This window comes from Myxine glutinosa, chromosome 8 (genome assembly GCF_964187855.1).
Source record: "Myxine glutinosa chromosome 8, kmMyxGlut1.1, whole genome shotgun sequence".
NCBI lineage: Eukaryota > Metazoa > Chordata > Myxini > Myxiniformes > Myxinidae > Myxine > Myxine glutinosa.
The window spans coordinates 70,063,769-70,080,129 of NC_136268.1; positions in this window are offsets into that span (position 1 = coordinate 70,063,769).

Below are 16,361 nucleotides of genomic sequence, written 5' to 3' on the forward strand. Positions count from 1 at the left end.
TCATCAATTGGGCACAGTCTATTCCAGGGCAAGACCAATATGTGTGCAAAGTTTGGCGATTCTACGTGCAACGGTGTAGACGCAGTGCTGCAAACAGACAGACAGACAAACAGACAGACAAATGAATGAAAAATCGGTCAGAGACCGAGGACTTGCCGGAATTTACTTTTTTATCGGCCGTCTAGGACAAATATGGCGGCCGAACCATGTGATCAATGACGTCATCATTACCATATTTTATTCCCCATGGAGAGTTCTTTACAATGAGCCATGTCTCAATTTTTTCTGTTCAGCACATTCAGAGATATGGAGGTGCAAAATTTTTCGGTTTTTCCAAGATGGCGGCCGAACCACGTGACATATGACGTCATCATTAACAAATTTTATTCCCCATTGAGAGTTCTTTACAATGAGCCATGTCTCAATTTTTTCTGTTCAGTACTTTCGGAGATATAGAGGTGCAAGGTTTTTCAGTTTTTCCAAGATGGCGGCCGAACCACGTCACCGATGACGTCATCAATTGGGCACAGTCTATTCCAGGGCAAGACCAATATGTGTGCAAAGTTTGGCGATTCGCCGTGCAACGGTGTAGACGCAGTGCTGCAAACAGACAGACAGACAGACAGACAGACAGACAGACAGACAAACAGACAGACAAACGAACAGATCAACATACTTGCCGGAAAAATTTTTCCGGCAAGTAACAAACCAACCGATCAACATACTTGCCGGAATCTTTTCAGGCAAGTAACAAACACACTCAAATGCAATACCCTCTCCTCCGGCGAGGGTAATTATTTAAAAATATGCATTTGATTTTCAAACGCAACGTTTTAGGAACATTTGGTGTATTGGGTAATATGTGAGGTACCAAAGTGGGGTTTAGCAATTGGTTCACTTTGTCTGTCTGTCTGTCTGTCCACAGACGTCAATCTTTGACCGAGGATAAACCCAATTTAAATTTTATTTTATATTTTGAACAAGAGCCGGAACACAAACCTGGAGGTAAGAATAATAATAATATTATAATAATAATATGTATTTTAAGGTAAGAATAATAAGGTAAGAATCTGTACTTTGGCTCTGAATTTGGCAAATTGTATGGAATCTCATCTCGATCGTGCATGCAGGTAGAGGAGGAAGGTAAATGTTTTATCTGGCTGCCTGTCTCGCGATCAAACAAAATTGAAAATCATTCCAAAAAGGATACTTGTGTTTTTTAAGGGCGTCATAAAAGACGCAAACAACAGGCACTAATAACTAATTTGACGTGTAAATAAGGTGTTGTAAAAGACGGTGCATCAACGCCGGTAAACTTCTGAAATTTTTTTGTTTCTGGACTGTTTATTTCAAATATTGTCGAGTGCCTGCCCTCTGGTGAACACCGCAGGGCGACAAAGATGACCAAGCGAGCTTTAACTCCGAGGCGTTCAATTCAATGGCAGACCTTCATTATACGCGTGAGGAGCAAGTGGAGGAGAAGCCGTGAGCGCTTACCTACACGGGTCCACCCAACGTCTTGGCACCTGGCCAAATGAATTCAAACGACACGGAATTAAACTGAACTAAAATACCGGCTTTATTAAAGGAAATGCCGGTCACAAAATAATGCACGATAAAACTAAATTCCTAATTGGAGTGCCCTCACACAGACTCGATTACAGACAAAGGGAAACATATAAGAATGAAAATTAAGGTGTGCTATTTATTGTAGGGACTTAGCTCCGAGTTGCTCTTGAACTCCATCAGGAATCGTCAAAGATCGTCCAAGGCTCGTTGGCGCGCAGTAGGACTTAACACGCAGCTCGCTCTTCCAGTCGCGCTTGTCCTCACAATCTTGTTCACCAACACTAACACCACAGCCAGACGATGCGAGGAAGTCCAGAGCCTCGACCGTTCGTTGTCAAAAGCCAGGACTCGAGAATGAAAGAACAAGAGCGATGTCGGGACACGACCGTTCACCACCAGATCCACAACCTGAGAGAGAAAATGTCCGCCGTTCTAATTGTTTTGTACGCGAGGCTCTGACGTCATCTCACGATGTCTCCGTGTCCGCTCCTATGAGCGAGTTCCATCTTACCAGTCCTTGCGCCAATCAAATCCCGGAACAATCACTGCTCTTCGGGGCATGACTTCACAGACCTTTTGTGCCTCTGTGCTCACCAGGTCGATGTTATCCACGATAGTGCTCAATGTCCTGTTTCTGGTTGGTTTTTATTTAGTGTGGTTAATGGGCGATTTCTTACTATTTGTGTGTGCTGGTGGTGTCATAAGGAACAAAGGAAAAATAACGGAGGCCATTACATACAGGGGATCAATTATCCATAATCTCTCGCTAATTAACAAACCCCACCCCTCTCATGGGGACAAAAACGTGCTCTTCCACAACATACGGTCTACACAAATTTCCTACTTATTATATGGGTTTCTTCTTCTTCATGCCAGTCAGAGCACACTACCTATGAAATTCTACCTGGATTAAGGTAATCACTGCCTACCCCTACAAACATAAAAAATAATTTATTTTATTTCAATTGAATATACTGTAGAACACAAATCGCCCTGTTGGCACATTCAATAACCTCCAGTTAATAGTATGTATGCAAAATCTTACGGCATTTTACATCATCTCAACCAATCAAATTTACCACCTGCAGACCCCGCCCATGTCCTTTTTCTTACCACTGTGCGGGGTAAGGTGTTCTATGAACTCTGTTTTTGAAAATGTGATAATTTCGATTTTCTGTGTCTATTTGTATTAAAACAATGACAAAAGACCAATAATCACAAAATTGTTGCCCGTTTTGTGGAATTTTTAGCATTTTTTTTGAAGAACTCAAATTACAAAAACTGTTTTGGAATAATTTTAAACAATGATTTTTTTAAAACTTCAAGTCTTCCAAAAAAAATGCTAAAAATACAACAAAATGGCCAACAATTTTTGGAACTTCCAAGTACCATGTCATTTATTATTTATATTGGATACTAGCAGGGGTACCTGGCGTTGCTTGGGGGAACAAACTGAGAAGGGGTGGGGGGAGGGAGGCAGTACAACCAGAAGGCTGGGGAGGGGAGGGGGGGGGTGCAGGAGAACTGCCATCAGGAGAACCATGGTATACGTAGGTTTTTGATGCCTCGGGTCCATAATAAAAAATTGTATTGGTGTCAAAGCTAGTGACCAATTGCAAATATGAATAGTAGGATGATACAACGTATTACATGACATCACGTAGGAGGTATTCTTGAGGCATTCTTACCACGGCCGAAACTAAACTAACGTGAATAATTGTTGCCTTCTGGTTGGTTAGTTGGTAGGTTTTCCTCGGTGGGCCTTTGTGGAATCTTCTAAGGAGATATTTCTTTTTTTTGCAATCGCAGGGTCTTCGAAGAGCTTACATCACATGCAGAGAACAAGGACTTCAAAGAACACACAGACGACAAAGACATGAGACGAAATCAATGTAATCTTCCAACAATAACTTGTTGAGGACATGAGTCGTCATTTAGTAAATTATCATGTTACTGTTTATGGGATTTGAACCTCAGATCCCCAAGAACTACATTATGAATCATGTGTACAAATCATAAATGGGAACAAACAGCGAGGCTAACCCAGTATTGGGTCTTGCTTTGCGAGGACATCTCTGGAAAGAATTGCTTGACAAAACCGAGACGATTGCGGCAGATGTCCACTAATTGTAGTGTTGGCCACACGCTCCAGTCAAGGGATGACATCCAGCCTCCAAGAACATCCTGTGATGCCTTGATCTGTCCTCCAGGGAGAGACAATGCAGTGTTGGAGGACATCCAAGACCCTCTTCTGAGCTTGAGAAAGCAAAACAAAGGCAAATCATTGCATTTAATACCCTGACCATGAAATGTCATTACGTGTCCCACTGCACTTCAAAAACGCCATGGCACGATGGTCAGGTACTTTAGTCCAATATTAGCAACCGACATGCACAAATCATTTGTGTTTTGCTGCTTTAATACAGGACTCATTGAAATTGCTTATCCAGGTAGGTCAAGCGTAGTGGAGGATAATACAGGAGCTAATGTTCTGTGCCTATTTGCCTATCATGTGGAAGGACAATAAAGCAAATTGAATTGTCTGTGTTTGACCCATTTGGAGTTTCCTGGAAACGCTGCAAATTTCCCCTCGGCTGTCAATTAACCTTGAGGTTCAATAGAGGGGATTTTTTTGCTTTCCCGAGAGGCTGATTCCACTCGAAGCAAACCTCATCCTCTGATTCCACTCGAAGCAAACCTCAGCCTCTGATTCCACTCGAAGCAAACCTCATCCTCTGGTTCAACTCGAAGCAAACCTCATCCTCTGATTCAACTCGAAGCAAACCTCATCCTCTGATTCAACTCGAAGCAAACCTCATCCTCTGATTCAACTCGAAGCAAACCTCATCCTCTGATTCCACTCGAAGCAAACCTCATCCTCTGATTCAACTCGAAGCAAACCTCATCCTCTGATTCAACTCGAAGCAAACCTCATCCTCTGATTCCACTCAAAGCAAACTCCATCCTCTGATTCAACTCGAAGCAAACCTCATCCTCTCATTCAACTCGAAGCATACCTCATCCTCTGATTCAACTCGAAGCAAACTCCATCCTCTGATTCAACTCGAAGCAAACCTCATCCTCTGATTCAACTCGAAGCAAACCTCATCCTCTGATTCCACTCAAAGCAAACTCCATCCTCTGATTCAACTCGAAGCAAACCTCATCCTCTGATTCAACTCGAAGCAAACCTCATCCTCTGATTCCACTCGAAGCAAACCTCATCCTCTGATTCAACTCGAAGCAAACCTCATCCTCTGATTCCACTCGAAGCAAACCTCATCCTCTGATTCAACTCAAAGCAAACCTCATCCTCTGATTCAACTCCAAGCAAACCTCATCCTCTGATTCCACTCGAAGCAAACCTCATCCTCTGATTCAACTCGAAGCAAACCTCATCCTCTGATTCAACTCGAAACAAACCTCAGCCTCTGATTCAACTCGAAGCAAACCTCATCCTCTGATTCCACTCAAAGCAAACTCCATCCTCTGATTGCACTAAAAGCAAACCTCATCCTCTGATTCCACTCGAAGCAAACCTCATCCTCTGATTCCACTCGAAGCAAACCTCAGCCTCTGATTCCACTCGAAGCAAACCTCATCCTCTGATTCAACTCAAAGCAAACCTCATCCTCTGATTCAACTCGAAGCAAACCTCATCCTCTGATTCAACTCGAAGCAAACCTCATCCTCTGATTCAACTCGAAGCAAACCTCATCCTCTGATTCCACTCGAAGCAAACCTCATCCTCTGATTCCACTCGAAGCAAACCTTATCCTCTGATTCAACTCGAAGCAAACCTCATCCTCTGATTCAACTCGAAGCAAACCTCATCCTCTGATTCAACTCGAAGCAAACCTCATCCTCTGATTCAACTCGAAGCAAACCTCATCCTCTGATTCAACTCGAAGCAAACCTCATCCTCTGATTCCACTCGAAGCAAACCTCATCCTCTGATTCCACTCGAAGCAAACCTCATCCTCTGATTCCACTCGATGCAAACCTCATCCTCTGATTCAACTCGAAGCAAACCTCATCCTCTGAATCCACTCGAAGCAAACCTCATCCTCTGATTCAACTCGAAGCAAACCTCATCCTCTGATTCCACTCGAAGCAAACCTCATCCTCTGATTCCACTCGAAGCAAACCTCATCCTCTGATTCCACTCGAAGCAAACCTCAGCCTCTGATTGCACTAAAAGCAAACCTCATCCTCTGATTCCACTCGAAGCAAACCTTATCCTCTGATTCCACTCGAAGCAAACCTCATCCTCTGATTCAACTCAAAGCAAACCTCATCCTCTGATTCCACTCGAAGCAAACCTCATCCTCTGATTCAACTCGAAGCAAACGTCATCCTCTGATTCCACTCGAAGCAAACCTCATCCTCTGATTCCACTCGAAGCAAACCTCATCCTATGATTCCACTAGAAGCAAACCTCATCCTCTGATTCAACTCAAAGCAAACCTCATCCTCTGATTCAACTCGAAGCAAACCTCATCCTCTGATTCCACTCGAAGCAAACCTCATCCTCTGATTCCACTCGAAGCAAACCTCATCCTCTGATTCCACTCGAAGCAAACCTCATCCTCTGCTTCCACTCGATGCAAACCTCATCCTCTGATTCAACTCGAAGCAAACCTCATCCTCTGAATCCACTCGAAGCAAACCTCATCCTCTGATTCAACTCGAAGCAAACCTCATCCTCTGATTCAACTCGAAGCAAACCTCATCCTCTGATTCAACTCATCCCGGGCTACTCCCTCTCTCGCGAGATCTTGGAGACGGCGGCAGGGATTTTCGAAGCTCCACACGGTCTCCACGTTTTTCGAAGTTAAGTCTGTTCACAATTGTATTTTGTCGAAACTGTATTTATCTTTCGGTGTGTGAAGTTATTGTGTGCAACTTTGGTTGTTTCTCGGTGTTTATCTTTCATAAATTGATCGTCTGTTTGCCGTGTCGCGAGCAAGGCCTTGTACAGTGTGCACTGTACAACCTTGAGGCTTTGTTTTTCTCTCAGTGGTCCATCGTTTGTGATCCAATAACTTTCGTTCTCTGTATTCCCAGTCTTTTCACCCATCGCCTACTTCCTTGTGTAAATCTCAACTCAAAAAAAAAAAAAAAAAAAAACATTTCCTTCTCTGTTCTCATTCGTTTATTCATTCTTATTCGTTCGTTCGTTCTTCGACCACGTGTTTCTCCCCCATTTCCCCAGATAGTTTTCACTCATTAACCTTCAATGTTTACACTTTCCCCTCAAGTTATGTATTCCGTCATATTTTATAACACCTTTTTCTTCTTCTTCTTTAAAAGGCTGCTTTCGACTTGCTCACCAAATCAATTCATCCCCAAAAAAATATCCATCTCCTATAGTGCCTTTTTTCTACATTCCCTAAACTCTCCTGCACTCCATCCTCCATCCAGCGTCCTTAAACGTATTTTTAACTCGAAGGTCACAAGAAACTCATTTTGCAATAAATGTTCGTTTCCCATAAATCGTACACTTTCAAAAATCCAATCTCACCCCTCCCCTCCAAATCTTCCCCATAACCCCTCCCCTCCAAATCTTCCCCATCACCCCTCCCCTCCAAATCTTCCCCATCACCCATCCCTTTCAAATCTCCCCCCTTGCCCCCTCCATCCTAAACTACCCCCTCACCCCTCCCCGCCAAGACGCCCCCTCGCCCCTCCCCTCCTAGACTCCTGCCTCACCCCTCCCCTCCAAATCTCCCCCATATCCCATCCCTTTCAAATCCCTCCCCTTGTCCCTTCCCTCCCAAACTCCCCCCTCACCCCTCCCCTTCAAATCTCCCCACCCTCATTGCTTCTCAATTTCCCCCCTCTCACTCCCCCTCCTCAAAGCGTCCTCCCCGCTTCTTCCCCCTTCAAACTCTCACCTCCATCTCCCCCAACCTTCTGCCTCGCTCTTCCCCCTCCTCAAATAACACCTCATTGTGGCTCACCCAATCACCATCAAACCTTTTGTCCGCCCCATCCTTCCCTTTCTCCGAGCTATTCTGAAATCTCTGACACACCTTCAACAGCTCTCCCTACCTCTTCCACCTCTTCCACATCTTACCCTACCCCTCCTCCCCCCTGTTCTGTATCTGATGCTCCCCCTTCCTCTTCATTAACGGTATGGACCTCAAACATCCGGGGCCTTCGTTCAAACTTAACTGATCTCTCCATACAGGTTGCTTCTGTCAAACCAGACGTGATCTGCTTAACAGAAACTTTCCTCCTTTATGATGTCTCTGATTCCATAGTATCTCTCCCGGGCTACTCCCTCCTCCGGTATGATAGACCTGAGCCTCGTCCTGGAGGCGGGGTTGCTATCTTTATCAAAAACTCTCTTCCTCACTCGCCCTGCACTGCACTCTCTCCACCTCACCCCCAGGAATACCTCTGGCTACGGCTTCCACTTCGCTCCCACCTCTTGTTCATATGTGTGTTGTACCGTCCACCAAACAGTGATGACTCCATCTACATCTCGCTGTCTGATGATATGGACCAACTTCTATCTACTCATCCCAACTCTCTCTTCCTCATATGTGGTGATTTCAACTGTCATCATGCCAGTTGGCTGGGTGTGGGTACCTCTCTCACCAGCCATGGCTCCTCAGCAAAGGACTTCTGCGACTCACTGGGACTGACACAATCTGTCAATTTCCCGACCCGGATCTCAGTCAACGGAACATCTTCTCTTCTGGACTTGGTTATGACTAACTTCCCTGAAAATGTCTGCTGCTCTTCTTCTGCTCCGATCGGATCATCTGATCATGTCCTTGTTAAAGCGGACATCTCTCTGACCATCCTCAGGGAGCCTGCTCAGCGTCGACGAGTCTGGCATTTCACTCAGGCCAACTGGCACGGTCTTCAAGCAGCCATCAATCATCTGGACTGGTCTCCCATCTCTACCACCTCTGACATCAACTCATCCTGGGAATTCTTCCAAAGTAAATTGCTCTCTCTCATGCACAGATTTATCCCATCTCGTCTTCAGTTGTCATACCCTTCCTCCCGTCCATGGTACACGGAATCTTGTGGTGAGGCTGTTGCCCAGAAACAACTTGCCTTCGTCTCCTGGAAAGCAAATCCAACGGAAGGAAATCTCATTTCCTTTCACAAAGCCCGAAACAAGTGTGTGTCCACCCTCAGGAGAGCCAGGAAACAATATCTCTCCGTTCTCAAGACCGAACTCTCTTATCTGTCTCCCTCTTCCAAATCCTGGTGGCGTCTGGTCAAATCCGTTTCTGGTGTTTGTTCCCCCTCCATCCCCTCCCTTACCTCAAACGGCTACACAGCTGACTCCGCACGTGAAAAAGCTGAATGCCTCAACTCTGTGTTTGCCTCTAAATCTTGTGTCCCAAACCCATCCCTCTCTGTACCCACCATACCCAGTCGTACCCTGCTGCTCCTGGACTCCGTGTCCTTTCCTCCTGACAAGGTGGAAAAGTTTCTGTCAACCCTCGACTCTGATTCTGCAACTGGACCCGACGGCATCAGCCCACGGGTCCTAAAATCCTGCTCTGCTGCTCTATCTCACCCTCTCTCTGTTCTCTTCACCCTCTCTTTTGCTCAAGGTCAACTGCCATCTGCTTGGAAATCAGCCAACATCACCGCTTTGCACAAAAAAGGTGCAAAAACAGATCCTAGCAACTACAGACCAATCAGCCTTCTCCCAATTATCAGCAAAGTCATGGAATCCATCATTGCTTCTGATATGAAATCTTTCCTCTTCTCCAATGGCTTGATCTCTGATCATCAATTTGGTTTCAGACCAGGTCACTCTACTCTGGACATGCTGCTTCTGCTGTCTCAACAATGGATGGAGGTCCTAAATGCCAAACAGGAAATTAGAGCTGTCTCCCTCGACATATCACGTGCCTTCGACACGGTCTGGCACCCCGCTCTGCTCACCAAACTCTCCTCCTTTGGTATCCATGGAAATCTCCACGCATGGCTGGCGGACTTCCTCTCTAGTCGTCGTCAACGTGTGGTCCTGAATGGGTTTCTCTCATCTCCTCTTCCTGTTCAGGCTGGAGTTCCCCAAGGCAGTGTTCTGGGCCCCGTGCTTTTTCTGGTCTTCATCAATGATCTCTCTGACTCTCTCGAAAATCCTCTCTATCTCTTTGCTGATGACTCCACTCTCTGCCGCTCCATTCCTCTTCCCTCAGATCGGCAGTCTGCTGCCTCCTCACTCTCTGAAGACCTGGACAAAATCACAGACTGGTCAAACAAGTGGAACATGTCTTTCAATCCTGACAAATCTCACACTCTTACTATGTCTCTCCGAAAAGATCGACTGGACAACCCTCCCATCTACTTTCTCAACAATCCTCTCCAAGAAGTTCTGTCGCTCAAGATTTTGGGTCTCACTATCTGCCATGATCTTTCTTGGGAAAACCACATTTCCAAGCTGGCCTCCAAAGCCAGTCACCGACTGGGCATCCTCCGTCGTGCGAAGTCCTTCCTCGGCACACCTGAGCTCCTCACCACATACAAGGCTTTCATCCGCAGCTCAATGGAATACTGTTCTCCCCTATGGGCCGGTGCTCCTGCCTCACACCTAGCTCGGCTTCACGCTGTTGAAACCAAAGCTTTCAGAATTATTGGAATCTCCCGCGATGAAGCTATCTCTGAGGGCCTTTCACTCACTCACCGCAGGCAGGTAGGTGGTCTTTCTGTCTTCTACCGACTCCTCTCCGGCCTTGCACCCCCAGCTCTCTCTGTGCTCTGTCCCCCAAATATTCCTACAGGTCGCACAAGATCTGCCAGCAACCCTCTGATGGTTAAACTGCCGAAATCTCGGCTCTCCGTTCACCTTCACTCTTTCATTCCTCTTTTCTCCCGCCTCTGGAACAAACTCCCTCACTCCCTTCAATCCCACTCCTCCCTCCAGGTCTTTAAAACAGCTGTTCACCACCATCTCTTATCTTCCCCCATCCAAAACCTTGATCTTTTCTACCCCCGCTAATTCACCCCAGATCCACCTTGTTTGAAATTCCAACTTCTTTCCTGGAAGTCCTGGCAGTGTCCATATGTTTTATACCTCTCCCACTGCCCCCTTCCCACGCCCCCCCCCCCCCCAAAGCCCTCGCCCTCTCTCAGATCTCTCGATGTCTCCATGTCTCTCGGTCCCTGCTCTCAAATGTTGTGTTTGTGTCCTTCCCCCTCTCTCCCCATCTTGTCTACCGCTCCCTATGTTATATGTTTTATGTGTCGGTTTGTCTTTCTGTGTGATTAATGTTCGCTCTTTCACGAGCCTCGATCTTGTATACAAAAAAAAAAAAAAAAAAAAAAAAAAAAAACTCGAAGCAAACCTCATCCTCTGATTCAACTCGAAGCAAACCTCATCCTCTGATTCAACTCGAAGCAAACCTCAGCCTCTGATTCAACTCGAAGCAAACCTCATCCTCTGATTCAACTCGAAGCAAACCTCATCCTCTGATTCAACTCGAAGCAAACCTCATCCTCTGATTCCACTCGAAGCAAACCTCATCCTCTGATTCTACTCGAAGCAAACCTCAGCCTCTGATTCAACTCGAAGCAAACCTCATCCTCTGATTCAACTCGAAGCAAACCTCATCCTCTGATTCCACTCGAAGCAAACCTCATCCTATGATTCCACTCGAAGCAAACCTCATCCTCTGATTCAACTCGAAGCAAACCTCATCCTCTGATTCAACTCGAAGCAAACCTCATACTCTGATTCAACTCGAAGCAAACCTCATCCTCTGATTCAACTCAAAGCAAACCTCATCCTCTGATTCAACTCGAAGCAAACCTCATCCTCTGATTCCACTCGAAGCAAACCTCATCCTCTGATTCCACTCGAAGCAAACCTCATCCTATGATTCCACTTGAAGCAAACCTCATCCTCTGATTCCACTCGAAGCAAACCTCATCCTATGATTCCACTCGAAGCAAACCTCATCCTCTGATTCAACTCGAAGCAAACCTCATACTCTGATTCAACTCGAAGCAAACTTCATCCTCTGATTCAACTCGAAGCAAACCTCATCCTCTGATTCCACTCGAAGCAAACCTCATCCTCTGCTTCCACTCGATGCAAACCTCATCCTCTGATTCAACTCGAAGCAAACCTCATCCTCTGAATCCACTCGAAGCAAACCTCATCCTCTGATTCAACTCGAAGCAAACCTCATCCTCTGATTCAACTCGAAGCAAACCTCATCCTCTGATTCAACTCGAAGCAAACCTCATCCTCTGATTCAACTCGAAGCAAACCTCATCCTCTGATTCAACTCGAAGCAAACCTCATCCTCTGATTCAACTCGAAGCAAACCTCAACCTCTGATTCAACTCGAAGCAAACCTCATCCTCTGATTCAACTCGAAGCAAACCTCAGCCTCTGATTCAACTCGAAGCAAAGCTCATCCTCTGTTTCAACTCGAAGCAAACCTCATCCTCTGATTCAACTCGAAGCAAACCTCATCCTCTGATTCAACTCGAAGCAAACCTCATCCTCTGATTCCACTCGAAGCAAACCTCATCCTCTGATTCCACTCGAAGCAAACCTCAGCCTCTGATTGCACTAAAAGCAAACCTCATCCTCTGATTCCACTCAATGCAAACCTCATCCTCTGATTCAACTCAAAGCAAACCTCATCCTCTGATTCCACTCGAAGCAAACCTCATCCTCTGATTCAACTCGAAGCAAACCTCATCCTCTGATTCAACTCGAAGCAAACCTCATCCTCTGATTCAACTCGAAGCAAACCTCATCCTCTGATTCAACTCGAAGCAAACCTCATCCTCTGATTCAACTCGAAGCAAACCTCATCCTCTGATTCAACTCGAAGCAAACCTCATCCTCTGATTCAACTCGAAGCAAACCTCATCCTCTGATTCCACTCGAAGCAAACCTCATCCTCTGATTCAACTCGAAGCAAACCTCATCCTCTGATTCAACTCGAAGCAAACCTCATCCTCTGATTCAACTCGAAGCAAACCTCATCCTCTGATTCAACTCGAAGCAAACCTCATCCTCTGATTCAACTCGAAGCAAACCTCATCCTCTGATTCAACTCGAAGCAAACCTCATCCTCTGATTCAACTCGAAGCAAACCTCATCCTCTGATTCAACTCGAAGCAAACCTCATCCTCTGATTCCACTCGAAGCAAACCTCATCCTCTGATTCAACTCGAAGCAAACCTCATCCTCTGATTCAACTCGAAGCAAACCTCATCCTCTGATTCAACTCGAAGCAAACCTCATCCTCTGATTCAACTCGAAGCAAACCTCAGCCTCTGATTCAACTCGAAGCAAACCTCATCCTCTGATTCAACTCGAAGCAAACCTCATCCTCTGATTCCACTCGAAGCAAACCTCATTCACTGATTCCACTCGAAGCAAACCTCATCCTCTGATTCCACTCGAAGCAAACCTCATTCACTGATTCCACTCGAAGCAAACCTCATCCTCTGATTCCACTCGGCGAGGTATGGAAGAGCTTTTCATGTCGTGTTTAGTTTCAGAATTTCCTCCTTTTCTCAAATATAAATGGATTGTGTGGGGTGATGTGTCGGTGTTAGAAAAGGGGTGAGATGGTGTTGTGAATGAGAGTTAAATAAACCACTTCGGGCTGCAGCGACCAAAGTCATTGTGTTACAGCAGTATTTATTTTTTCCTACCCCTTTCATTGTTAAGTTTGAACACCAGTACTTTGTTGCAGGGAACATTGTTTGGGAACCTAACCTGGTGCCAGCAGACACCGTTTGCTCGTCCATCAGAAACATTTTGGGAGAATTCTGTTGAATTCCTTCATCACTGTCCTTCCATACTCCTTATTCAACAAAACCGTGAGATATAAAATGTCCTCACATATGCAGTGGTTGAGAACTTTTTTTTTTCATAATAACTCTACATTAAAAAAACAATTAATTCACAGAAAAAAATCACTTTTGTTTTTATGACTTTTCATGGGAGTGGTGGCAAAGTAACCTTGTCATAAATGGGAACAAATAACCCGGCTAACACGGTATTGAAGAAGGTCTGGCTTTGCCAGGACATCAATGGAGAGAATTGCTGGACAAAACAGAGACCATTGCGGCTGATCTCCACTAATTTTACTGTGTTGGACACACGATGACACATCCCTGAAGAAAAGTCACCTCTTCATTCAAATGATGAATGCGTGTCGGATCGGGACGCCAGGTGTATTATTTTTTTTTTTTTTTTTTTTTTTTTTTGTATACAAGATCGAGGCTCGTGAAAGAGCTAACATTAATCACACAAAAAGACAAACCGACACACAAAACACAAAAAACAAGGGGAGCGGCAGACAAGATGGGGAGAGGGGGAAGGACACAAAAGAAAGGGGGAAGAGGGGGAAGGACACAAACACAACATTTGAGAGCAGGGACATCGGGAGGACTTGGGGGGAGGTGGGAGAGGATTAAAACATATGAACACTGCAAGGACTCTGGGGTGAATTACCGGGGGTAGAAAAGATCAAGGTTTTCGATGGGGGAAGATAAGAGATGGTGGTGAACAGCTGTTTTAAAGACCTGGAGGGAGGAGTGGGATTGAAGGGAGTGGGGGAGTTTGTTCCAGAGGCGGGAGAAAAGGGGAATGAAAGAGTGAAGGTGAGCAGAGAGCCTAGACTTTGGCAGTTTAACCATAAGAGGGTTGCAGGCAGATCTTGTGCGACCTGAAGGAATATTGGGGGGACAGAGCACAGAGAGAGCTGGGGGAGCAAGGCCGGAGAGGAGTCGGTAGAAGACAGAAAGACCACCAACCTGCCTGCGGTGAGTGAGTGAAAGGCCCTCGGCGTTGACTACATCGCAGGAGATTCCAATGATTCTGAAAGCTTTGGCCTCAACAGCGTGAAGCCGAGCAAGGTGTGAGGCAGGAGCACCAGCCCAAAGGGGGGAACAGTATTCCATTGAGCTGCGGATGAAAGCCTTGTATGTGGTGAGGAGCTCAGGTGTGCCAAGGAAGGACTTCGCACGACGGAGGATGCCCAGTTGGCGACTGGCTTTGGAGGCCAGCTTGGAAATGTGGTTTTCCCAAGAAAGATCATGGCAGATAGTGAGACCCAAAAGCTTGAGCGACAGAACTTCTTGGAGAGGATTGTTGAGAAAGTAGATGGGAGGGTTGTCCAGTCGGTCCTTTCGGAGAGACATTGTAAGAGTGTGAGATTTGTCAGGATTGAAAGACATGTTCCACTTGTTTGACCAGTCTGTGATTTTGTCCAGGTCTGCAGAGAGTGGGGCGGCTGCAGACTGCCGATCTGAGGGATGAGGAATGGAGCGACAGAGAGTAGAGTCGTCAGCAAAGAGATAGAGAGGATTTTCAAGAGAGTCAGAGAGATCATTGATGAAGACCAGAAAAAGCACAGGGCCCAGAACACTACCTTGGGGAACTCCAGCCTGAACAGGAAGAGGAGATGAGAGAAACCCATTCAGGGCCACACGTTGACTACGACCAGAGAGGAAGTCCGCCAGCCATGCGTGGAGATTTCCATGGATACCAAAGGAGGAGAGTTTGGAGAGCAGAGCAGGGTGCCAGACCGTATCGAAGGCACGTGAAATGTCAAGGGAGACAGCTCTAATTTCCTGTTTGGCGTTGAGGACCTCCATCCATTGTTGAGAAAGCAGAAGCAGCATGTCCAGAGTAGAGTGACCAGGTCTGAAACCAAATTGATGATCAGAGATCAAGCCATTGGAGAAGAGGAAAGATTTAATATCTGAAGCAATGATGGATTCCATGACTTTGCTGATAATTGGGAGAAGGCTGATTGGTCTGTAGTTGCTGGGATCTGTTTTTGCACCTTTTTTGTGCAAAGCGGTGATGTTGGCTGATTTCCAAGCAGATGGCAGATGACCTTGAGCAAAAGAGAGGGTGAAGAGAACAGAAAGAGGGAGTGAAAGAGCAGAAGAACATGATTTTAGGACCCGTGGGCTGATGCCGTCAGGACCAGTTGCAGAATCAGAGTCGAGGGTTGACAGAAACCTTTCCACCTTGTCAGGAGGAAAGGACACAGAGTCCAGGAGCAGCTGGGTACGACTGGGTACGGTGGGTACAGAGAGGGATGGGTTTGGGACACAAGATTTAGAGGCAAACACAGAGTTGAGGCATTCAGCTTTTTCACGTGCGGAGTCAGCCGTTAAGCGGTTTGAGGTGAGGGAGGGGATGGAGGGGGAACAAACACCAGAAACAGATTTGACCAGACGCCACCAGGATTTGGAAGAGGGAGACAGATAAGAGAGTTCGGTCTTGAGAATGGTGAGATATTGTTTCCTGGCTCTCCTGAGGGTGGACACACACTTGTTTCGGGCTTTGTGAAAGGAAATGAGATTTCCTTCTGTTGAATTTGCTTTCCAGGAGACGAAAGCAAGTTGTTTCAGGGCAACAGCCTCACCACAAGATTCCGTGTACCATGGACGGGAGGAAGGGTATGACAACTGAAGACGAGATGGTATAAATCTGTGCATGAGAGAGAGCAATTTACTTTGAAAGAATTCCCAGGATGAGTTGATGTCAGAGGCGGTAGAGATGGGAGACCAGTCCAGATGATTGATGGCTGCTTGAAGACCGTGCCAGTTGGCCTGAGTGAAATGCCAGACTCGTCGACGCTGAGGAGGCTCTCTGAGAATGGTCAGAGAGATGTCCACTTTGACAAGCACATGATCAGATGAGCCGATTGGAGCAGAAGAAGAGCAGCAGACATTTTCAGGGAAGTTTGTCATAACCAAATCCAGAAGAGAAGATGCTCCGTTGACTGAGATCCGGGTCGTGAAATTGACAGATTGTGTCAGTCCCA